At 43.2% G+C, this 23299-nt stretch overlaps 1 non-coding gene across 1 annotated transcript; it reads right to left on the bottom strand.

Moving 5' to 3' along the window:
- Positions 1-465: 465 nt before the first annotated feature.
- On the bottom strand, positions 466-538 carry TRNAQ-CUG (transfer RNA glutamine (anticodon CUG)). Its single transcript has one exon. It is a non-coding gene; the product is annotated as a tRNA-Gln (tRNA).
- Between the last annotated feature and the right edge of the window lie 22761 nt (positions 539-23299).

Here is a 23299-nt window from a genome sequence, read left to right as displayed (position 1 = left end):
TTTTCTCATCTGAACCCTGCAACTTGTGTCCACTGTGCCTTTGTCACTGTTTAATCCCAGCCAGCAACTAAGTACCCTGCAGTCCTCCTTGTTCACTTCCCCCCTGCAGTCCTTGTGGGTTTACGTAAGAACCATTTAATAATTGAAACAAAATAAAATGCAGTATTAAAACTAATGTATGTATGTATGGCCAAACTTCACGAACGCAGATTTGGGCAGGGCTCTCCCCACGTGGGTGTGCCCTTCCAGCCTGCGCAGTGGATGTTTTAGGTGAGGCACAGCGTGCACAGAACTGGCCCCACCATTTAAGTCCCAAGGTCCATCTGCCACGGCCGAGCGAGCTTGGACAGTGACAGGGAAGTCCTCGGGACTGTCACAGCCCCCGGTACTGACCGGGGCTGACCCTGCTGAGCATCCGAGATGTGACGGGATGGGATGGCAGGGAGGCATTGAACTGCCAGGGGACGGTCCCACTGAGACTCGAACTCAGGTCCTTGGGATTCAGAGTCCAGAGTGCTCTCCATTACACCATGGGACCGCCCCATTAAAACTAATAATACTAAAAGTGATTATAAAAATGGTAATGAGTGATGCTCAGACTTTTCCCAAGCAGTGATCAGGTTGAGCAGTACAAGGTGGAAGGTAGACAGGACCGCTGGACAAAAAAAATCAATGATGTGAAAAAATAAGGCAAGTCTAGACTAATGCAGCCCTAGACGGACTCTCCTTATAAAAGGTGAAGCAATCAGGAGTAGAACAGTAGGAATAATGCTTCCCTTCTCACTTTAATCACAGTATTTCAATGTTACGAAGGGCTGTTTGTGGAGGAGATGAAACTAGCTGACGTCACCTCAATCACCTGGGATAAACATGGTGTTACATGACACTTTAATCCCTTTGCTCTTTCTATCAGCTCCTCTCTTGGAAAGGGCTGTCACTTGGAATATGAAACAAATTAATTAACTTTGGCCACTGGCTGAAAATATCCACAAACAGGGATTCTGTCTGAGTTATGGATACACAGAGCACTGGAAGAATAAAATACTAGCCTTTCTTGCCTCCCAAATCTGAATGTTCAGCAATCACACCACCTCTCCCTTCATCAGTCTTTTTTCCCTGCACTGTCAACCCTTCTTTTCTCAAAGCCAATAGAATTTGCTTTAGTAGACGAAGGTACATGTGTACTGAAGAGAGTATTTGATCTCTGAAAACAGCTCATCAACTCATTAAATATAGGCCCATTACACAGAGAGCAGTGAAAGGCAAAGCCGACTTGGTGGTGAGGACACGAGATTAGCTGAGAGTTAGACTGAAGACTCTGATGAATAAAACAGTTTCTGATTTCAGGAACTGAAGCAGGGAAAAACCTGCACACAAGAGTTCATGGCACAAGCTGTATATTATGTGGGTTGAAGTTTCATTTTGTTCTATGTCGTGTAAAACACAAGCTGTTTGTTAGAGGGACTGTATTTGCACAGCCAGGGAGAAGTTACAGAATAGGGACTTGCACGCAGCAATGTGGGAAGAACAGGTGACTGTTCTGATGGTGCTAACGAATCTGAAAATAAATTATGGGTGTGATGCAGTGCTCACAGAGCAAGGGCTACTGTTTATTCCTGGAAACAAACAGTGCAGCAGAACTCAAAGAGGCTCAGCACAAAGGTAGAGGGGAAATTGTGGCCCAGTTTTTAATCAGTCATGCAATAATGCTTCAGGTGGCAAGCAATGCAACAACAGGCCTTCACCATACTGCTTCTTTTTCATGTTGTCTTTCTGGACTGGGAAGCCTTAATGAGCTTAATTCTACTGTGCAACTCATTTAAGCAGCAAAGCAGAGGCCCAGACAAGCTATCAGCAATTCATTCAGAGCAGACCTTACAGATTAGTGACACTTCAAGGATATAACAGATTACAAATAAAATAAGCTGTACTTGCCTCGAAGACCAAGATAAAGAAAAATCCAAATTCATTCATCAAAGAGAGCATTCATTATTAAATGGAACAAAATTCATCTTCAAAATCATCAAATGTTGGTCCAACAGAACATCTGATACTTGTGAGGGTTTGCTTATATCAGCTACAGATCTAATAAATTTCGAGATGTTTTTGCAAGAGTTGTGCTTTTTTGCCATCATGTCCTTACCAGACTTAAATATCAATAATTAGGTTTTTCCCCTTTCTGAAATCTCTCAATGATTTGAAATGGCAACAATTACTTTTTCTTTATTTCCTGTTCTATATTGTTAGCAGAAACCAAGATGTGTTACGAGATAGCTGCTGTGTTCTACTTTAGAGCTATATAATGAAACTTCCTTTATCTAATATCTGCACTTTCTTATTTAGTGGAAAATATTTATGTGTTATTCTTTTTACATTTAGAAAGGTCATTCGAACAGCAGTTGAGTAGGCAGCAACTGACAAATAATAATGCTGCACTGGAAATGGAGTGGACAGAAAAAGTCGACCAAATGCCAATATTCAGCACACTGTAATGAGTTAAGCAGCACAGTGCAGTAGGTAAGGCTGACCTCAGAGCTCCATAGCTGATTATAGTGTCGAGATGTTATTCCTGGGGCATGAAGATTACAAAGACAAACTTCAGCAAATGTAGTCAGTCTCCCATTGTCTATCCTTCCTCTCTGCTGGCAACAAGAGGTGTGCAAGAGGTGAGTGCCACAATGCCACGTGTTCTCCAGCAGTCATTAGCAATTCAAACAGCCGTGAAACTTTGCACTGCAGTCCATCAGATGTGCTTATGAGGTGAGACTCCTTATCAAAGATGGACAATACCATGTGCTATATAAATTACTTAAGCTCTAGCTAGAGCTTATTCCCAGGCATCTCACAATCCTGGATACAAACACAGTCTTTTTCTTCCTGTCAATGGAAAACAGGATGCATTAGTACTGATGTCCAGTGCAGGAAGAAAAGGCATGGAAAGAACAGAGACATTTTCTGCAGGTCATGCTCCTAGTGCAGCAGAAACCTTGATGCTTTAAGCTCTTGCACAGGCAAATCTTCAGCAGCTTCCAAACACTTTTTAATATAATTCAGGAACTATATTTACCTAACATGAACTGGAAGCTGTTAGACTCTGCCCTTTATCAACAACCCTCCTGGCACGACTGAGTTAATTCTATTGTTTATAGAAATATTCTCCTACATTTCTCCAGAGTACCAGAGGCCATTCAGTAAGACTAAAAAAAATGAGATTGTTGACCTGAAGAGTGGCAAAAATGTACAGAGAAACATGAGATCCGGTGCTAGGTCAGTGATAGAAATACAGAAAAGATACTTTCCAATTTACCAGGCCTCTGCTGTAAAGGCTGGTAAGGTAGCTAATGTGTCAGTGGATGTGTTAAGAAGCAAAGGAAACACAATTATACTTTCTAGAGTAATGTCAGGCAATAACTATTTCCATGGTGACAGACTAAGCCATCATTGCAGAGGTTTTTGAGTCAGGAAGGGAGGGAGAGGTGATAGTATGATAAGTCGTCAATAGTAGTTCATTATGTATTTTTGGCCATCAGCCCCTTGTAGGGAGGGAAAAGCAGCCACCCAGCCAGGGCAGGTATATAATCTGATTGATGCTTCACATAAGTGGCTTTCAAAAACTTGACTGAGCATGAAATCTCATCATTAAATTTTATGTCCTGAGTGAGTGGGGAAAAGAGAAAAAGAAAGAAAGAAACCAAACCAAAGGGAACCAAAGCTGACAGAAGGATAGCAAATTTACAGCCAAGCATCTACTTAAGCATGATTTCCAAAGCTAATCATCCAACACCAAAACAGGCTTCTGCTTCTCATGGAAGTTGGAGAGGCTCACCCACTCTCCCTATGCAGACACATAAAAGAAACCAAGAGCAATAAAATCAAAACCCATGGAATCCCTGGAATCCAAGTATCTGCTCTGTCTGTTTTACCAAAGAGTCTTAAAGCACTGTGGAATAATCAGGCACAAATAACGTAGGGCAATTATATCCATTAATTCCATATTTAACCCTCTGTTTTCCCCTGGTTATACAGAAAAAAATGTTTCACCAGTATATGAACTCCATGATTTATGTCTTATCTGCTTAATATGAAATAAATCAGAGTGGGAAGGGAACATGGACATAACTACACTACATCCATAGGACCCTTCCTGCCAAAGGCAGGTGTTGTTAAAATTTCAGGAACCAAAAGATCTATCAAGATCACAACATATACTTTTATAGCCAAGTCTCAAAGGACTGGGGAAGAGTAGAACATTTCAGCAATATTCATTCTGATTTGAAAACAAATTGGTCTGCCTTTTGTTGCTCCCCCTTTTGTGTTCTTTTTGTGCAATTATTCTAGCTAATGAATTTACTGACAGAAATGTTCACAGAAATAGCAAATTTTAGTGGCCATTGGAGATTATTTGTGAAGAGTGAATTTAAAATTTTTAATCATTAGCATTCACCGTGTAAATGTGCTTCAAAGGCCTGGGCTCATCCCATCAGGGACTAGCACTGCCCTAGGTAACCAATATGTGCAATCACAGCTAATCAGTCAGATCTGATTTCAAATATTCACAATAAACAGATCATGGACAAGCTGCAAGCGAAAAATTATTCATAGAAATTATTTGACAAATGATTGTCAATACTGAATAATTCAAGCAGATCCCACATTGTTCATAAACAATTCCCAGAGAGAAAGGAGGGTGAAGTTTGTTTTTATAAGTTCATGATGGATTCTTCAACTAGGGCTGCTCAAAACGCTAGTGGATAAGGTTAGCCTCAGGCTCTCATAGTTCCTTCCGAAACATGAACATTTGAATGGCCATATTTCAGGAGGAGGCACTGTTTTTTTGGATGCTCCATTTGCAGCTAGCCAAGTAAATGAAGATCTGTGAAGGACATCAGCTAGAATTAATGGCATTGCTATCTGTGCAAACAGTCTGTGACACAAAACAACTCTTCAGCGACTGATAGTCATTTCTGCTGCTGTTTGGCTTTAGCAACTAGTTTGACAGAGGCTGGGAAGATGATTCTATTTGCTTCCTTCCCAATCTTCTGCCCATGTGTTACTGATCCTTCCATAAGGGCAAAAAAAGATTCAGTTACCCCACTCTCCATTAATAAGCATTCATCTCTGAGAAGAAGCTTGGCTGCTAGTCACACAGCAATATTGTGGGCTTGTTTTCTATTTATAAATAAATGAAAACCAAGTTGTCCAGTTCATACAGGGAAGCAGACTACATACTAAGATGTGAGTCTAAACCCCCTACTGTCTGTCAGGATGCTATACCACATGAGTTAAAGGAGACAAAAACTGTAATTTCACACTTATTGCCATGTTATTTCTTTGAAAACATCACCCCTAGCATCCCACCACAACTGTATCCAAATCTCCAAGCATCACCTGTCCACTACTGGGGTGTGCACCTTAAGACTTGGCTGAACAAGAGTCATGAGCACAGCACTCAGAAAACTACAAAGTTAAAAAAAATGTGACATAAGAATATAGAAGGAAAAAAAGAGAAAGAAATAAAAATAGAGAAAAGAAAAAAACCCCAGAATGACTTATTTAGTCTAGGAAAATCTGAGGTATGACATGATAACAGTCTCTCATTATGTAAAATGCAGCAAAGACAATGGTGATCAATTGTTCTTCATGTCTGCTGAGGATAGAACAGGACGTAATTAATTTAATTTGCAACTGAACAGAATAAGATTAGATGTTCAAAAGAAATTTCTATTTGTAAGAGTAGGAACTAGAAGTTCACTACCTCAGGCAGTTATGTAACCTCTCTATCAGGATGGGGTTTTTTTTAGAAAAACAGGTTTGACAAACTTTTGTCAGAAAAGCAAAGGCAACTTGATCATCCTCTGAACTTCAGGATGGACTAGAGAACTTCTCAGGAGCCAAATATTCTCATGATCTCTTAAAGTTCTGCTTTTGTCAAAGCCATGACCTGCCTTACAGGAAACCCCCTGGAGTACCAAAGACTACACCTCCCCTGAAGCATGAGGAGTGCTCCATGGAGGGTAAAGAGGTTATTACTGTCGCAGACCAATCCACAATATTTTCCTTCCCTTCTCCAAACCACTTCTGTCTGCTTTGTCTTAATGCAAGGAGTTCGCTGTTCAGAAGTAAAGCAAAGGGTCACCTTGACACCTAAAAAAAATGCCTGCCATAGAATTTGAAGATGAATTAGATTTATCTACAGGATGCTTCAAATGTAAATTTTGCATGACTGGAAATAAAAGGATGTTTTATAGAAGAACCTATTCCTGTTCCTTCCTCACCAAATCAATGACGAGAAGTACCTTAGATCCCAGGAAGAAAGAAGATTAAACTTCAGAGAATGAAAGATTGCAGATCTCATGTAGCTGTGCAAATTTTTTTTGCACAGATTTAACTGCTGACACACACAAGAGACTACAGATATACTGTAGCTGCTGTTCAAAGCCTTACCATGCCTGCATCCAGGTGACTGCTGCTCTGAAGAGCCACTCACCAACACACTAGCTCTAGTGAAGACTTTCCTCCAGACTTTTAAAAACTCTCCTTACTACTCACTGAACACAGTTTGCCAAGGTAACATTTTATGTCTCTTTTCTAACAATTAGAACACTGCTTTTAATTTTTTTCTCTTTTGCAAGTCTGGCTAACCCAATGCTTTCAAGTCTAGAAGACCTATCAGACCTGCAGGCTCTCAGGTTTTGCCCCCCCCCCCCCCCCCCCCATGCTCTACTATTCCTGAAAACATTTGAAGACCATGAAGAAATGCACCTTGTCTACCTTTCCTGCACTCTGAATCTCCTGTTCCTCCAAGACACAGTCAAGTGTTTTATACATTCTAGAGAACACAACCCACAAGGATTTATTCATGTTGTAACTTTTCTTCATTTTGCTCATATCTCAACCTCTTCTTAATTGTTAATTCCAGGCCTGGAACATTAAGCTACACTGTTATCCTGTAAAAAAAAAAAGTCCTTTCTTACAATCATCTATTGCTGTAGTTCTTGTCTGCAATACCTGAAATGCAAGCAAACAAATGCCATTATTGTGCCTCTCATAAGATGTTATCTGAAAATTTCCAGCCTCACCTATGAAATCCTGATTTACAAAGAGTGTTAAGAGTAACATCCCACAGCCTGTGAGAACTCGCAGATGAGCACTGCCCCTCTGGTGAACTCGGTTTTGCCTTGAGTCAGGCATGAAACAGCTGTTGTTGCTGAATTCCCACTGATGAGAGCCCTTGCCTTGTTTCTCCACAAGTCAGATGCTGTTTCTATAAAACTGGAAAGTGGACACTCACAGAAACAAAGCACTTGTTTCTCTGCCTCCTGTGTTGCACCCTCTATCACTTTACTACCTGTTCCAGGTGGTGTATCAATCAAAAAAATCCATAGGAGGTAAGTGGGAAGAAAAAAAGGCTGAAGAGATAGATCACCTCCACAAATCCAATTCCTTTATTCCTCAGGCTTTTAACTTTATTTTTTAATTTTCAGATCTAGTTCAAGTCAGTTAGTTTTTATTTATCTTATAAGCAAGAAGCTCATTAGACCAACTCTACCATTTCCAGTCAGTCTGATACAAGGCAGCTGACTACACAGAGAAAACCAAGTGTCCTACTCTTAAGAGGGATAAGGATTTCACCCTGACCCTTTTACTTACATTTGTTGAAACCAATACTGTACAAGCTGTATGAAATGGTCGCAAAATCCAAGCCTGGATACCACGACCTTGTCTGCCTTGTCCCCCACCTACATCAGTATCAAGTTAAATTGAACTAGTAGCAATTTTCCTGTAAAAGTTGACAGTGCTATATAGACAATGCTTCTGAGTGTTTCCAGGTCTAATGGGTAAAACGTTATTCTCCCTGCAATAATTATGGGTTCTACAGTACTTTGAGGAAAATTGCCGTGGACAATACATAAACACTTCAATGCTGTGATCACTTGATGACTGGTGCAATGACTTTTGGGTGAAGAGGTTCAATGCCACAATAGTAATGGAACGGCTGCTAAAATTTGCATGATTTTCTTGCAATCCTGCACACTACTGTGATGTTACAGGAAACCGAAAGAAAATAACACCCCTAAAATAACTTTCATAACTAATTAATTGTGTGGCAGAACCAAAAGCCAGAAGCAGTCCTTCCCTGTGGCTGTGTTACTGTCCAAGTCTACAGACAAGCTGGCGTGTGGGGGAGAGAGAGGAGGAAGGAGGTAATGATTTATATGTAAGATCTTGGGAAAGTTTCAGTGATATTAATACATGACAAATAAGGCACTTCTGCTCTTAAGCACATCTGACAGGTATTTTGCAGCCAAATCAGAATTCACCAGAATGTTCCTACCAGCAACATTCCAAAATCTTCAAATGGCCTCAAGCTGAGGGTCTACAGAAAAAATACTTTGTAGGTGATGAAGTGGGATGTGCAAGTGCCACACAAGGAACCTCAGTGGCTGGACTAAGACTGCACGGAGCATGCCCCTGGTGTCAACCCCATTGTACAACTTGTTGACCCATCCTCTGCCTGGTAGAGATAGGGATTTTTCTGCTGTCAGTCCTGGGATATGCACTAGCCTAGCTGGCAGCCACCTCTAAAGTGTTGTACAGTCACATATGGCCCAGCATCACTCTCTCCTAAATGAAAAGCATGATTATTAAAGGCTGGGAAGTTGCAAAGCTGTGTGCACTGCAGCACATTCAGCTACTCTGCTGAAAACTGTCTTCAGGTTTACCTCAGTGCATAAAACTCGAAGATGTTGGGATAAAAGAAGTTGAGGAAATGCACCATATAAAATAAAAAGACAAGACCTATTAAAAATGGCTTTTAATACAGGACTTGGGTTAACATATTTTTTGTTTTGATGATAGAACACACCAAATATCTATATACAAGTGACAGTTATTGAACTCTTTACTGTAGGTATCTGAGGCTTGCTTCTACTCCCATTAGTTTGCTCAGCCAGGGGCTCCTCTTTGGGCCTAAAAAGGGCTACTCCATGGACATTATTCACATGGATTTTCCAATTTTCACTACTGCTAGGGTTCCTTTCCAAAAATGTTCTTATTTCTGGCACTGTTCACCTATTTCAAGCCCTCCTGAGTCTTGTAGAATTCCCTAGAGCTTCCTCATTCTATGAATGTTCTTTTTTAAAAGATTCAAAAGTGAACAACAAAAATATCTGCTGAACTGAACTATTACCATGTAAATCCCCTTTGGCTCAAACATGATTATTTTTCAAGCTAAATAGAAAATACAAATGGAGAAGAGGAAGTGTAACAGGATTTTTGAGAGACATGAAGCAAACACTTGAGTCTTTGACACCAAACTAATTTATAAGGTTGTCTTTGTTTTGCCTTTGATGGGTTTTTTTTCCCCTTCTACTTAAGACCTCTTGAATTGCAGAAGTCAAATACTGTTTGGTGTCCAAATGACAACTTTAGAAAGACAGTGAGAACAGAGAAGGATGGTAAATATTATCAAGAGACTTAGATCTTGCGGTCATTCAGCAGAGCACTCAGTATTTCTCCACATCATGGAAAGAGGTAAGACAAACAACTCCAGACAGAAGCCTTGCAGTACCGAGAAGCTCCTACAGTGTTCAAGGGAAGGCCAGGTTGTAGTCCTTTCTCTCTCACCTCCGATTTTTTTTCCCATTGAAGGATATATTGAACTCCTTTTGTTCTAAATTATTTCTATTTATTTTGACACATAGCAGCAAGGGAAAGGAAAAGAAGCTAGTAAGCTAGAATAAATAATAACCTCTCTTTTGAGTTATTTCCCTTCAGTTATTACACAACATCGTTCATACCCTCTGAGGAATGAAATGGAAAAGAATTTTCTCAAGAGGTGTGATCACTTCTTCCATAGCTGACTGTGGTCTCCAAATTATGCACTGTTGCTTATTTTGAATACCCATCAGTAATCATACTAATATCAAATATCTCACTTTGCTGCTTACTCTGCTGGTTTAAAGGTAGTTTAAAGGTAAACCAGCAGAAGAAGTGAACCCAACACAAAAGATTATAAATCACAGTTACAATTTAATAAAAATATTACAATAAATGCAATGATACAAAGAGAAATTGGTTTTGCCCCACAAAACCCAGAAATATAACCCAGCACCCTCAGGTACAAACAGAATGGTGTTTGTTGGCCCTTGTGCTGAGCCACACGTGGTTCCTCTGAGTCCAAAGTAAAAGGAAGGGGAAAAAACCCTGTTGGTGCAGATGATGTTCCCAGTCCTGTCAAGGTTCTGGTCCTCCTCTGAATCCAGTAAGTGGTCCCGAAGTCCCCAAACCCCAAGATTATACACCCTCAGGTTCAGGTGGGAATGCCCAGTACCTCCCCCAAGGTGGGGAGTTCCTCAATGGGTGATCTCACTCATGGGGTATTTTTGAAATCCTTGATGTCCCATTAGCAGACATGACCCCTCAGGCTGGATGAGAAGGTGCTAACAACTCCCCAGAGGGGAGTTATCACAGCTCCTATCTCACACCCTTCTTTAACACCCAGCTTGTAGCCTGAGGAGTCAGATGTGCCCTGGGCAGCTGCTGCAAATGACCCATAGTTAACAGTTCATGAGAAATGATATAGAGGGTTTAGAATACACAGCTTTGGTCACACCCACAAAGTGATAAACTGGTCCCGCCTTGCTGAACTAGGACACTTACATTCAAAGGGAAGGTCCTGTCAGTCACAGAACATGCCTGACCTCTTGCATGTTACACAGTGTGCTGGTTTGAAGGTGAACCAGCAAGGGAGAATGAACTCACCACGAGAGAGATTATAAGTCAGAGCTAAAATTTAATAATAATATTACAATAACAACACTGATACACAAGGGAAATTGCTTTCAACTCACAATACCCCAGCAGTATAACCCAGTGTCCTGGGGCACAAACCCAAGGGGGGTTTGTTTGCCCTTGTGCTGAGACCCCTGTGGCTCCCCCAAGTCCAGAGCAAAAGGAAAAGAAAAACCTGTTGGTGCAGGCGAGGGCTGTGGTCTGGGCGAGAGTGGTGATCTCCTGCTGTCGAGGTCCTGCTGCTGCTCTGGATCCGACGAGAAGGTTCCCGAGGTCTTCTTACCCACCACTTATGTACCCTCAGGGAGCACTCAGTCCCTCCCCCTGGGCGGGGACTCACACAATGGGTGATTAACTCTGGGAGCCAGGGGTTGTTGAGCTGTTGATGGCCCATTAGCAGCTCCGCCCCCCTCAGGCTGGGTGTGAAGTGATAATGGCTCCCTGGGCAGCTGCTGCTAATGGCCCATTGTCCTTGGGGAATGAATAGAGGGGGTGGAATACACAGGTTTGATCACCACCACACAGGGTTAGCTGGTCCCTCCAGCTGAACTAGGACATTATCCACCCCTTATTCCACTCCATCTAGTCATTCCCAAATTAACCCCCTTTTTACCTATACATATATATACACATCTATACAATGAAACATTACAAACTCTTCTCGCTCAAAATTAGGTCCCCTTGTGGTACACAACGTGTTTCTCCATCTTTTTGCATTACCCACCAAGTGCAACCAGGTCCTTGAGCAAAGACAATCCCTCGGATGGGTTTGCCTTTGTTTGAGGTGGGACTAACCCAAACAGTCTTTCCTAACATACCTCTCATATGGACCACAGGGACTTTATCTCCATCTACAGTATTCAAGAGTTCTGATTGGGCAGGGCCAGCTCGATTGATGGAGCCCCGGGTGTTGACCAACCAGGTGGCCTTTGCCAAATGCAGCTCCCAGTGTTTGAAAGTTCCCCCACCCAACGCCTTCAAGGTTGTTTTCAGCAGTCCATTACATCGCTCAACTTTCCCGGCAGCTGGAGCATGGTAGGGGATATGATACACCCACTCAATGCCGTGCTCTCTGGCCCAGGTGTCTATGAGGCTGTTCTTGAAGTGGGTGCCGTTGTCAGACTCTATTCTCTCTGGGGTGCCGTGTCTCCACAGGACTTGTTTCTCAAGGCCCAGGATGGTATTCCGGGCAGTGGCGTGAGATACGGGGTATGTCTCCAGCCATCCAGTGGTTGCCTCTACCATGGTCAGCACGTAGCGCTTGCCTTGGCGTGTTTGGGGAAGTGTGATGTAGTCAACTTGCCAGGCTTCCCCATACCTGTATTTCGACCACCGTCCACCATACCATAGAGGCTTCACCCGCTTGGCCTGCTTGATGGCAGCACATGTGTCACAGTCATGGATAACCTGTGAGACACTGTCCATGGTTAGATCCACCCCTCGGTCACGAGCCCATCTGTATGTTGCATCTCTGCCTTGATGACCAGAGGCATCATGGGCCCATCGGGCTAGAAACAATTCACCTTTATGCTGCCAATCCAGATCTACCTGAGAGACTTCAATCTTGGCAGCTCGATCCACCTGCTCGTTGTTACGATGCTCCTCATTAGCCCGGCTCTTGGGTACATGAGCATCTACGTGACGGACCTTCACACTCAGCTTCTCTACCCGGGCAGCGATGTCCTGCCACATCTCAGCCGCCCAGATGGGTTTCCCTTTGCGCTGCCAGCCGGCCTTTCTCCAGCGCTCCAGCCATCCCCACAGAGCATTGGCCACCATCCACGAGTCAGTGTAAAGGTAGAGCCTTGGCCACTTCTCTCGTTCGGCGATATCCAAAGCCAGCTGAACAGCTTTCAGCTCTGCAACCTGACTTGATCCACCTTGTCCTTCAGTCGCTTCTGCAACTCGACGTGTAGGACTCCATACAGCTGCTTTCCATTTCCGGCTTGTCCCTACAATGCGGCAGGAGCCATCTGTGAAGAGAGCATATCGCTTCTCCTCTTCTGGTAGCTGGTTATATGGTGGGGCCTCCTCAGCTCGTGTCACCTGCTCCTCTTCTTCTTCAGAGGACAATCCAAAACTCTCACCTTCCGGCCAGTTGGTGATGATTTCCAAAATCCCAGGGCGATTAGGATTCCCTATCCGGGTTCGCTGCGTGATCAGAGCAATCCACTTACTCCATGTGGCATCAGTGGCGTGATGGGTAGAAGGAGCTTTTCCTTTGAACATCCAGCCCAACACTGGTAGTCGGGGTGCCAGGATGAGCTGTGCCTCAGTGCCAATCACTTCTGAGGCGGCTCGAACTCCTTCATAAGCTGCCAGGATCTCTTTCTCAGTTGGGGTGTAGCTGGCCTCAGATCCTTTGTATCCCCGGCTCCAGAATCCCAGCGGTCGTCCTCGAGTCTCCCCAGGTACTTTCTGCCAGAGGCTCCAGGATGGGCCATTCTCCCCGGCTGCAGTGTAGAGCACATTCTTCACATCCTGTCCTGTCCTGACTGGCCCAAGGGCTACTGCATGGGTAATCTCCTGTTTAATCTGCTCAAAGGCTTGTTGTTGTTCAGGGCCCCACTGGAAATCATTTTTCTTCCGTGTCACAAGGTAGAGAGGGCTTACAATCTGACTGTACTCAGGGATATGCATCCTCCAAAAGCCCACGGCACCTAGGAAAGCCTGAGTTTCCTTCTTGCTGGTCGGTGGGGACATAGCTGCTATTTTGTTGATCACCTCTGTTGGAATCTGACGACGCCCGTCTTGCCACTTCACTCCTAGGAACTGAATTTCCTGAGCAGGTCCCTTGACCTTACTTCGTTTAATGGCAAAACCAGCTCTTAGGAGAATCTGGATTATCTTCTTTCCTTTCTCATAAACCTCCCCTGCTGTGTTCCCCCATACAATGATGTCATCGATGTACTGTAGATGTTCTGGAGCCTCACCCTTTTCCAATGCAGTCTGGATCAGTCCATGGCAAATGGTGGGACTGTGTTTCCACCCCTGGGGCAGTCGATTCCAGGTGTACTGCACCCCCTTCCAGGTGAAAGCAAACTGCGGCCTGCACTCTGCTGCCAACGGAATGGAGAAAAAGGCATTGGCAATGTCGATGGTGGCATACCACTTGGCTGCCTTGGACTCCAGCTCATACTGAAGCTCCAGCATGTCCGGCACAGCGGCACTCAGGGGGGGTGTGACCTCATTGAGACCACGGTAATCCACCGTCAGCCTCCACTCTCCACTGGACTTTCGTACTGGCCATATGGGGCTATTAAAGGGTGAGTGAGTCTTGCTGACCACCCCTTGGCTCTCCAGCTCACGAATCATCTTGTGTATGGGGGTCACAGAGTCTCGGTCAGTGCGGTATTGCCGACGGTGCACTGTGGCTGTGGCCAGCGGTACCAATTGTTCTTCAACTTTCAGCAGTCCTACAGCAGAAGGGTCCTCTGAGAGGCCAGGCAAGGTGCTCAGCTGTCTGATTTCCTCTGTCTCCACAGCAGCTATGCCAAAGGCCCAACGCAGTCCCTTTGGGTCTTTGAAATATCCATTCCTCAGGTAGTCTATGCCAAGGATACATGGGGCTTCTGGACCAGTCACAATGGGGTGTCTATGCCATTCCTTGCCAGTCAAGCTGACTTCAGCTTCCAGTACAGTCAGCTGTTGGGATCCCCCTGTTACCCCAGAAATAGAGATGGATTCTGCCCCGACGTATCCTGATGGCATCAACGTGCATTGTGCGCCAGTGTCCACTAAAGCTTTGTATTTCTGTGGGTCTGATGAGCCAGGCCACCGAATCCACACAGTCCAATAAACCCGATTGTCCCTCTCCTCTACCTGGCTAGAGGCAGGGCCCCCCTAGTTCTGGTCATGGTATTCACTGCGCTCTCCCTGTGAATATGACCGGGAGGTTCCTTCAAGAGGATCGGGCATAACATCATCATTCCTATACTGTCTGGAGCCTTGCCCACGAGAGACCGGAGCAGCCTTCAACCTTGAAGAATTCCCTGTGTTAGTTGTGCCTCTTTGCAATTCACGTACCCGAGCTGCTAAGGAAGAGGTGGGTTTCCCATCCCACTTCCTCATATCTTCTCCATGCTCATGGAGGTAAAACCACAGATTGCCGCGTGGAGTGTACCCTTTCTCCTTAGCTGGAAGACGCCTGCTTCTGATGGCGGAGACTCTTGTTTGTTCTGGAGAGATATGGAAGAGTCCTTCCTTAATCTTCTCTTCCAGTTCAGCCAGTTTTGTTTCCACAGCTGAGACATGGGCTCGTAATGGAGCAGTGACAGTGTCTTCATAAATCCTGAGTTTGCTGACCAGTGCACCCACCTTGTCTTCTCCCTCTCTCCACTGCAATGTTGCAAGGTAGCGAGAATACATTTCTGGCCCAAGTCGTGCAAATTTTAACCACATCTGGGATGTGCACTGGACACCATCTGGACTTTTAGGGAATCTCTCATCCTCTGAAAAGATTATCTCCAGTACGGCTAATTCCCTTAAGCACCGGATACCTTGTTCCATCGTGTTCCACTGTCCTTGCTGTACGTGGAGGTCCTCCTTACAAAGATATCTCTCCCTCACGCTTGACAACAGTCGCCGCCAGAGGCTGAGAGTTTCCTGTCTCTTTCCAATGCCCTGATCAATGACAACATCTCGAGACAGGGATCCCAGCTGCCTTGCCTCACTCCCATCTAGAATTGTATCATTGGCTGCAGCGTCCCAGATTCGAAGTAGCCAGGTCAAGATGGACTCATTTGCCTGTCGTGTGAACTCTCTCCGGAGCTCACGCAGCTCTCCCAGGGATAGGGACCGGGTGATTATTTCTGGCTCCATTTCTTCTGCTTGAGATGAAGGTCCTGACTCTTCCTCGTCATGCACTATACGAACTGATTTGGTCTTTGATTTTCTTTTCTGGACAGGGGCAACTGCTATCGGTTTCTGTTGTCCTTCTGGCTCCTCCATGGTTTGTGTGGACATGGCGCTGGTTGATGTATCTCTCTTCCTCTCTGGCTCAGTCATGGTCTGGGTGGACATGGCGCTAGTTGATGTATCTCTCTTCCTCTCTGGCTCAGTCATGGTCTGGGTGGACATGGCGCTAGTTGATGTATCTCTCTTCCTCTCTGGCTCAGTCATGGTCTGGGTGGACATGGCGCTAGTTGATGTATCTCTCTTCCTCTCTGGCTCAGTCATGGCCTGGGTGGACATGGCGCTAGTTGATGTATCTCTCTTCCTCTCTGGCTCAGTCATGGCCTGGGTGGACATGGCGCTAGTTGATGTATCTCTCTTCCTCTCTGGCTCAGTCATGGCCTGGGTGGACATGGCGCTAGTTGATTTGCTCCTTTTCTCCTCCTCCTGATGATGCTGTACCACACCAAGCAGTGTGCGGTAGGCAGTGGCCAGGGCCCAGCAGGTTGCTGTGAGCTGCACATCTCTGGGACTACCAGAGCATCTTCCTTTCACATAGCTTAGCATTTTGGCAGGGTCCTGCAGTTGTTCCGGGGTGAATTTCCAGATCATTTGAGGAGAGAAGGTCTCCAAATACTGGCCCATATCTTCCCACTTCCCGTGCCACTCAACATCATCCGCTCCCAGGGCAGGTCTCCAGCAAGTCTCCTTAGAGAGCCCAGTTCTGACCCTAAACATGGTGTATACAGTACAGAGGAGACAAAGCAACACTAACAGCAGGATTATGCTGTCCCTAACATCAAAAGAAAGCTCAATATTTTCAATGATTGTTGTAGCAGAGGTGAAAAGATGGAAGTAACCATCTCCGCCTGTTTTCCCCACAGTCTGGGTGCTATTTTTAATGAGACCCCAGAGGTAACAACCCAAACCAGGACAGGCAGACCAGACTGAATATACATTCACAATGAAATTCATTGCTTCTGATGTTATGACAACATAAACATAGTATATTAATAAAGCAATTTTGATCCTTCTCCCTGGTATTAAAGAGAGCATCAAAACAGGCACATGGTTCCCCATGTGTCGAAATATGAACAGGCCCAGATACACCATCCACATGAATACATCAAGCAACATGATAGTCAGGGAGTTTCTGTACCCAAATACACAAAATGAAATTGTAGTTCTGACTTCTCTCTCGTGCCCCACGTTGGGCGCCAAAAGATGTGCTGGTTTGAAGGTGAACCAGCAAGGGAGAATGAACTCACCACGAGAGAGATTATAAGTCAGAGCTAAAATTTAATAATAATATTACAATAACAACACTGATACACAAGGGAAATTGCTTTCAACTCACAATACCCCAGCAGTATAACCCAGTGTCCTGGGGCACAAACCCAAGGGGGGTTTGTTTGCCCTTGTGCTGAGACCCCTGTGGCTCCCCCAAGTCCAGAGCAAAAGGAAAAGAAAAACCTGTTGGTGCAGGCGAGGGCTGTGGTCTGGGCGAGAGTGGTGATCTCCTGCTGTCGAGGTCCTGCTGCTGCTGCTCTGGATCCGACGAGAAGGTTCCCGAGGTCTTCTTACCCACCACTTATGTACCCTCAGGGAGCACTCAGTCCCTCCCCCTGGGCGGGGACTCACACAATGGGTGATTAACTCTGGGAGCCAGGGGTTGTTGAGCTGTTGATGGCCCATTAGCAGCTCCGCCCCCCTCAGGCTGGGTGTGAAGTGATAATGGCTCCCTGGGCAGCTGCTGCTAATGGCCCATTGTCCTTGGGGAATGAATAGAGGGGGTGGAATACACAGGTTTGATCACCACCACACAGGGTTAGCTGGTCCCTCCAGCTGAACTAGGACACACAGGTACATGAGTTTCATGCTGATTTCTAGACCCAGCCCTTGTTTGTTTCAAGGTGGAGTGACCCATCACATTTTTCTTTTGAGATAAGATGGTGCTAGGGCTTACAGAGACTTCTTAGTTCTCCTCTAACTTCTCATTTGCTTGCTCTAGAAACACTCTCATAGGAAGGAAAATGAAAATGTAGTATTGCTGCAAGCTACCATAAAAAAGGATCAATTTTACTCCCACTTCATCCTGTTCTACAGAAGTATAATTCCACTTACTTTAGTGGAGCTGCTCCAGATTCTCTATTGCGAGTAGTTGTGTGCATGTGCATGTATGAGAGACAGAATATATATGCTGGATCAGTTTTTAGACATTTCCAATTGCAGTACTTAATGCTGTACAAAATATTCCACCCATCCCTCAGGTCTGGTGTCTTCTAGAGGTAAGCAAACCGTTCCTCACCTTCCATGAAGCATAACTCTCTTAATTGTTGGGTCCTTATACTTTAGGCACAATCCTCTCTTGATGAAAACAGATAAGCCCTAGGGCTGCTGGATAGCCGAAAGGTTAGTAATTACATTGGCCTCTCCTTTAGCATCTCCTCTGTTGTAACTGAGAGGGAGGGGTAACTTCAACAAATCACAGAGTTCCATGATCACCATGGAAACAAGGGATGAGACTCTTGTGATGAAGACAAATGACTGGTTCAGTACCTCTGAAGTTCTGTTCCCTATTCCCCTTATTGTTTTGCATTAAATATCTAAAACTTTGGAAACTGAAACAAGTCAGGAATGTTAAAGAGATGTAATAGCAACAGCTCAGAGCAATTGAGTAAAAAACAGTTCATGTCCCTTCACAAAAGGCATTTACAGGTACCTGGAAAATATCCTTGCTCAAAAAAGTATGGAATAATTTTGGTTTCCAGGACAGTCCAATGCTGGGAAAGCAGAGGGGACTGCAGGGCAGCAATGCTTTCGATGCATTTGAGCTGACTCTGTTCCAAATGGAATTTCATATTCTCAGTATGGAGCAGTATAAGATACAAGCTGGTGTTCGCAATCCACACATTGATAAAAGATCTCATGTGAGGGTAAGCAGCGATATCATGATATTGCACTGAAAATTTATGCTTAACAAATAGTACTGAGAAACTGGAAAGGCACAATGGCTTGTCTGGGTTTTGTGCTCTGATATTCCATACATTTCTTCCCCTTCTCCCGTGTAATAATTGGAATTTTCCACTTCTTTCTCACCAGAATCCATAGAAACATTCAGTGTCAGCGTACAGACAGATCATCTTTGTTTCTGACAAGTGAAGCTGTGCTCTTCTGCTGATAATGTCTAGTAACAATCATGTTTCAAGAACCTGAATTCCACTGTACTGGACAGTGTAATTCTGTTACTGGACAGTAAGGAGACTAAGGACTGCCTCAAAAAGCTTTAAGATGACAAGACAATGGAAAGATGGAAGGGAAGAATATTTTGGGTTTGTTTTTTTAAATTTACAAAGTTGTACCTTTGTTATGCAAGAAGGCAGCTCAATGTTTTCCCAAGGTCTCATATAAAGGCCATACCTACAACTGAAACCAAACTAGTAAGTCCTGGGTCTATTGTTTTAACTACACAATTACCATCCTTTTTTAGATGAAGCTAATCAATAACATTGTTCAACACAGAAAACTGAAATGAATGGAAGTACCACATGGTGGTACACTTGAAGGTTTCGGTATCTACCAAAGCTAGCTTGTTACCAGCAATGGTGTAGTTTCAGTTGTGCAGAGCCCTACGTTTAATAATTCAACTCAATAGAAAGCAAGTGAAATTTTCAGCAAGAATATGATTCTTTTATGTACTTTGTCTTGTCTTTGGCTTTGCTTGTACCAAGCCCTATCCTGACTCCTGTCTGCAGGAAAGGATCCTACAGCTCATCTTCCCTGATCTTCCTGTGTTAACTGACTTTCTTCTAACTAGTCCAGACACTAGTCCTTGGAGAATTTATCTGGTCCTTTCTCATCTGGATGTGCAGATCTCCCTTTGCACTGAAAAGTTTTCCATTTCCCTTGTGTTGGTTTCTCCCTCCCAGTGAACTACATTGAGTCGTGATACCTGAGGAGCACCTAGAACATTAACTTACCAGGTTGCTTGAGGTGAGTACCTGCTATTGTAAGCTAAGGAATAAATACCTCTAAGTTGAAGTTGGAACATATAAAATGCTATACAAGCAACTTAAAATCCATTACAGAATTTGTATTGTGGTATAACAATAAGTAGCATGTGTATATAGAAGGCAAAGCTCACGGTGCTATAGGTATTGTCCTATCTACAGGGATGGGTATTTCCTGAAGACACAGACAACTCCTAAGAAGAAATGAGACCTTTGGTGGAGTAAAGGATACATATGAATTATTTTGTTTTGATGCTTTAATGCTTCCAGAAGAATGAGGATGTCTTGTTTTCATCACACAACATGATTACAAATTTACTGATGCTTATTTTTGCCTCTTAAAAGTCTGACACATCCGCAGCAATGGAAGGCAGGTTTTATTTCTTTGAGAACATATGCTGCTGTACTTGTATGGAACCATAAGCTCTAGTAACTCATAATGCTACACAGCTTAGATTCTCAGCTCAGCAATGCAGCTTCTGTACACACACAAAGCCCTGTAATTACAATATATTATGTAGATGCTTCAGACATGCAGAACTGACATAACTGCAAGGAAACTAATACAGTTCCGTTATTACAGCAAAAACATTTTTCTACAAATGTGTGTATGTTATATAGGATGACTCAATTTGTCTATTCACTTTTAGCACTCTCCAGGTAGGGAATTTCCTGCCAAGAGTCTTCACATAAAAAGTGACTTTTCAAGAATATAGGAAGTTTACAATTCGCTATAAACCATGTAATATCCCTTGCAAAGAACAGGGTCACAGGGTGACCTAGGACTGCAATCACAGCTAATAGGTGCAATAAGACACATATTGCACTGATGGAAAACACACCATTAGTTAAATATTATTCAAAAGCCATAAATGTCTTTATGGATGTTAGCTAGAAAGTAACTCTGAATGACAACCAACTCTGAGGAAATCTTAAACTTGTCAAATCAATTCTCCTCCTCCAGTGGTTCACACATCTCCAAAATGGAACAGGCAACAGTGACTGACACTAAGAGGTCATCATAAAACCAGTCATCCCTCTTTAATAGGCAGATACTCACAAGCCTTTCCAGCCTTCTGAAATGATTTAATAACAACAAAATCATATTTAGGAGTGTATAGAAGGTTCACTGAAACCTATCAAGATTTGTCTCAGCTTGAATAGGCTTAAAACTCAGCCCTTGATTAACTTTAAAGCTGTCAGGAATCTACAACACACAGGTATTTTCTCTGGTATGTGTCTACATCATCAATATGGGGACAGCTTTTGCTGTACCACTGCTTAAACTGATTTAAATGTCATACCATGGTATAGTGGTAGAAGGAGGAGCATAATAAACCAAGGAATAACTCCTGAAAGAGAATCAGGGACTCTGCCATGCCTCATACTGCCATGTTCTCCAATAGGAGAGAAGAAAACAACCAACAAGAGAAAGACAAGTTCATCCCAAGCCTACATACACTTTGCTGCTGATAACTTTATAATACAGTTCATCCACCTTCTGGAACCTGCCTGTGTTCATCTTAAGACTCATGGACAGAGCTGTGCCAGGGTCCAATTACCTCTCCACTCTGGAGACCTTGAACCTCTCCATAGTTACCCACCCAGCAACACCAGGAGGATGGAATGCACTGAGTTGCACTAATCCAGATACTCCAGGAATTACTAGTACACACAATTTGGTTTGCCTTATGCTAACTGGCTACATCTGCTCCTGCCACACAAGAACAATTGGATTCCCTACCAATGCCTAAATGTTATTGCTTCTTTCTTTTACCTTAGGGTAAACTACCCATTTTCTGTGAAAAGTCAGTGTAATATTGCAATATACACTTGCACAAGCAATCACCATATTGTTCTAACAAGAATTTCTAGTAACTTGAGAACCAAATGGCAAAGCACTAGAGTTACACCAGTACCCTCAACTACCCATCCAAGACCTTAAGCAGAGAGTGATAAAGCAGCTTGACAAATTCAGAGTACAAGTGGAGAAACTGATGCACAGTCCAGGTCTCCCAGTGTTGCTGTTCTTTTGGTGCTTTAACTACCACACAATTGCGAAGTCTGGAAAAATGCCAGCAAGGTGCCTTAAGGGCCCATTAAAAACAAAGAATATGGGTGGCAGCAAGTCCAAACCCACCTCCCACTTTACCCTGCTCATCATACTTGGAGATTGGATATTTTTTGACTTGGATCACATTTCTTCAGATAGACAAAGCATACTGTTCTAATGCACACCCCCTTATTCCACATGTAGAGAAGAAAGCTGAGGTGGATCATAACTGGGCCCTTTTCTCTCTGTGTTTTCCTGTGAATTGTTTTAATACGCACTAAGCAGCTGCTTTGTGTTTCATTTTCGTGCTTGCTCCCAGCAATACCCCCTTGTTTAGACACTTTGATGCACAAGTGTCTACGAACAGCTGGCCAGCAGCACCCACAGAAGCAGAAACATTTCAAGACCTCAAAAGACTGACCTAAAGACATTTTTTTTCTTAAAATTGACATTTTAACAGAGCACCAGAAGCAGCAGTCCTGCTTGGACTGCCTTATTTCCATCTTCTTGTATCTCCTGGATTTAAAGGGGCAAGGGAACAATCCCCTTAAAGGCTAATCTCATCAGTTACATTTTCTGACTGTCATTTGCTAGCTCAGGTTAAGATGCTTCCATTTATTCATTCCTTCTCACTGGACTTCATTAAGCTGTGTAAGTTATAAATAACCAGACTGCAGGATCAGTCTCATTAAAAATTAAAGTCCATTAAAAAAAATCTGGACTATTCATATCATTGCGAGAAAATCCACTAAATGTTTTTTTCTTTTTTAATAAGAAAATATGCAAATTAAGCCACTCGAGTCTTCTCTCTCTGCAGCTTTGATTTTAATTTTTAAAAGAGCAAAACTAAAAAAAGTTTTGAAGCCAGGAAATTTCACTATTGCCACAAAAAATGCTTTTTATTCCCTTGTAAAAAGAGACAGCTTCAGAATTATTTCCCTCTAATCTCTTCATCACAGAAATAATGATCTTTTCTTGGATTTAAACATTGCTTTGTAGCATTTTCAGCCTACACAGTTCTCAGTTGTGCTACTGCATGAAGTCTCATAACAAGAGAAAAAATAGCTTGCTACAGTGAAACAAATTAATCTACTTCTCCTACCCTACTTGAGTACCTTAACAAAAACTACATTGACAGCACAAGTTTAGAAAGAGCATAAGAATTCATTTCCCATAATGATCTTAGGGGAATAAGTACCATAATCTGGGATTTATAATTTGAAGCAACTCTTTTGAATCTCAATTCATGTGACAAATTATTGTCAATAAAATATATATATATGTGTATATATATATATATATATATATATAAAACCTTTACAAAAATGAAAAACCCACAAACTCAATACAACCCCCCGCAAAAATCCCCCATGACAACAACAACAAAATCATTCCCTAAAAGGAAGTATTAATAACATCAACATTTTCTTTTTTCTTATATTTTCCCTCTTAATTTTTAAACCAAGGTTGAGAATATAAATGTGTAATATTTCTGATATTTTTTCTGCAACAAGAGCAGCAGAAAACTGTTTCCTATTTTGCATACATA

Source organism: Pithys albifrons, chromosome 1, assembly GCF_047495875.1.
Source record: "Pithys albifrons albifrons isolate INPA30051 chromosome 1, PitAlb_v1, whole genome shotgun sequence".
NCBI classification, from domain to species: domain Eukaryota; kingdom Metazoa; phylum Chordata; class Aves; order Passeriformes; family Thamnophilidae; genus Pithys; species Pithys albifrons.
Note: the sequence above shows the minus strand (reverse complement) of the source record. Positions and strands in the feature narration are given on the sequence as shown.